Below are 2818 nucleotides of genomic sequence, written 5' to 3'. Positions count from 1 at the left end.
CGTGGAGGAGCCTCGTGTCATTTCAAGTGCTTGTTAAAAAAAGGAAGGAAACACAGATTGATTCTTGCCAACAGAAAATTTGCAGCGCTCCTTAGTTGCCCAACCAAAAATAGTCCGTCGACTGAATTAGAGTTTCTTCCTGATTGGCAGATGCATCAATAAGTTATTTAAGAAGCGCAGCTTTTCACTGAAATTTAAATATTTTAAATGTCACAAGCATATGTATTTTACAAATTATCAAAACTCCAAGTCAGTAGCTCATCTAAAGTAAGATTTATTCTTCAATATCAAGGAATCCGTTTTTTTCTTAAGCCTGAAATAAAGGGTTCTTGTGAAATAGAAGAGATGTTTCGCTCGAAATTAGGAGTTTCGAGTTATAAAATGAATCAATGAAAAGAATGGTTGAAAAGCTGTAATTACTACTATTTATCTCATATGAGATGGTCTAGATTAATATCAGAAAAGTGGCAAAATAGAGTTCGCCACTTGACGAAAAAGAAAAATTGGAGCAAATGACATTCATATGAAACAAACGAATTATTATATTCCAAAAAAGAACAAAAAATTGAAGTCTATTCATTATTATTAGTGAATAAATCGAATAAAAAAGAAGTATGCCAAATATTTTAAATCCCTGGTATCAAAAGCAAGCTAGGTCCTTTGGTAATTCCAAGTCAGTATTAGGGCAAAAGCCGAGAACCCAAAAGAACACCGTAAACACAATGACAAAATTCAAGCCTAACCACTCAACGCTAACCGATCTAGAGACTTAAAAAAGCTCAAACATAAACATGAGAAGAACAAACCAAAAGCAGGACAAGACCCCGGTAACTTAATACATAAGCAAGAGAAGAACAAACAAAATGTGGGACACCGATAACAAATTGAAAGCAATAAAATCGAAAAAAAACCAGAGGAGTAAACTAACTTAGGAAAATCCTTCCGAGCCCAAGAAGAGAGAACACCGTAAAGACAAAAGGACACCGAAATCAATAAGCTTATCCACATCCTCATCACATGAACAAACAAGCGCACTGACCAGATGTGACATAGTTAATCGAGTTTACTCCACTTCTCTAAGGCTTCTCCACAAATCCACCCAAGAATTTTCGATTTCATGCTTCTCCCACATGGTTGTTTACACAAACTATGGGCTACCTACAAAACCAAACTGAAAAGCATTGGTCCTTCCATATTCGATTTACAAATTTCTCAAGTACCGTTGTTACCTATAGCAAGTAAAAGAAATAAATGATTGAATCAAAACCTATTCGAGGTGAAGGTGAAGTCAAGCCCTCAACTAAATCAAAAGTTCAGCATAGTCGCTCCTTAAATATTTAAATAAATCTTAACCACATTCGCTCTTTAAATCTTTAAAAAATCTCAAGTCATTTTTCACTCACTCCTTTAGCACACAAAATTTGCCTATCAGTACAATTTTTTTTTAAAAGCCAATCCGTCACAATTTCAATTGCTATATCTCTCTTTCCCTGATATTTTCAGAGTAATTTTTTTGCAAACGAAAAGTCCAAACTTGAGTCCCAAACAGACACGAAACCTGGTTGCAGCTCCTACAGGTAGTATATGTCAATTTCTTCACATCACCGAACACATAAACAGGTGTTTTCTTCATTCAATAATCCAGCTGAAAGATATTCATAATAAATGAAAAAGGGTGAATTTTCTGTATAAAATTATCATCTTACGGGACATATGAAACCTAAATAAATTAATTAATAGATCAGACGAACACAATGCAACACAAACCCGTACTTCCTTAACACAAAAACAACCGTTTAAATTCAACCTTCCATGTCCCAACTTCTTTTTTTTTCAAAAAAATAAATAAATAAAAACTTTGTACCTCCCAATGCAATTTTTGAAAATATGTTCGGGTGTTACTGCACTTCGGATGAATTTCCCAGGCTCCATTTCCTCTGTGCGGCACTGTGACATCACGATCTTGCGGTTAGCTCAGTGGTCTCTGCTGGCGTCGACTTCAGGGACCACCGAACCGTGAAACTTGCCGGAGGAGGAAGAGTTAAACTCGCAAGCATCATCTTTCCACACCCAACTCATTGCGAATCGTTATATTGGCTTTGTGCCAAAGTACTCTCCAACACGCTAAATATGCCCCCCCCACCCCAACCCCCCCCGGAAAAAACAGCAACATGAGTAGCACAGTGGATTCGAACAAAACCATGGGAAAAATGCACTTGGTCGACGCTTTCCGAGGCGAAGGAGATCGAACAACGCACAAAACTTTTGAGAGGAAATGATGACAAGCATATGGGGGTTCGAAAGAAACCCAACAACGAATGCAAAAATTGAGAGAGAAGGGTGGTAAGCAGATAGAATCAAGGAGGAATGAGATGAAGTCGGAAAGGAATGAGATGAAGCAGAAACCGGATGTTGTAAATGTACACAAGCGCCTATTTTGTGACAGCACAGAGTCTGGTGTGTTGGGAAAAGCAATGCAATCCACGTGTTTTTTGTTTGACCGGAAACCGTACAAAAACAGGCCCAAAAAAACTTATTCATGCTTTCATATAAGTATATATATATATATATATATACATAGATGTATATATATATATATATATATATATATATATATATATATATATATATATATATATATATACTTTGTCCAATCTGATCTCGGAATGGTCCGGCAATAATCATATCAATTCAAAATCCATAATTTCAGATTAACAGAATCACAATCTCGGCCATTACATTTCTCCCCCCCTAAGATATGATTTCGTCCACGAAATTCCAGGCAATCAAATCATATCGAAAGGAAATGTATATCACA

At 36.2% G+C, this 2818-nt stretch overlaps 1 long non-coding RNA gene across 1 annotated transcript; it reads right to left on the bottom strand.

Moving 5' to 3' along the window:
• Positions 1 to 621: 621 nt before the first annotated feature.
• On the bottom strand, positions 622 to 2553 carry LOC140803216 (uncharacterized). Its single transcript, XR_012111798.1, has 3 exons — positions 2217 to 2553; positions 1865 to 2124; positions 622 to 1229 (listed from the first exon to the last, which is right to left on the bottom strand). It is a non-coding gene; the product is annotated as an uncharacterized lncRNA (long non-coding RNA).
• Between the last annotated feature and the right edge of the window lie 265 nt (positions 2554 to 2818).

The sequence above is a fragment of the Primulina eburnea genome, chromosome 10, assembly GCF_022965805.1.
Source record: "Primulina eburnea isolate SZY01 chromosome 10, ASM2296580v1, whole genome shotgun sequence".
NCBI lineage: Eukaryota > Viridiplantae > Streptophyta > Magnoliopsida > Lamiales > Gesneriaceae > Primulina > Primulina eburnea.
Note: the sequence above shows the minus strand (reverse complement) of the source record. Positions and strands in the feature narration are given on the sequence as shown.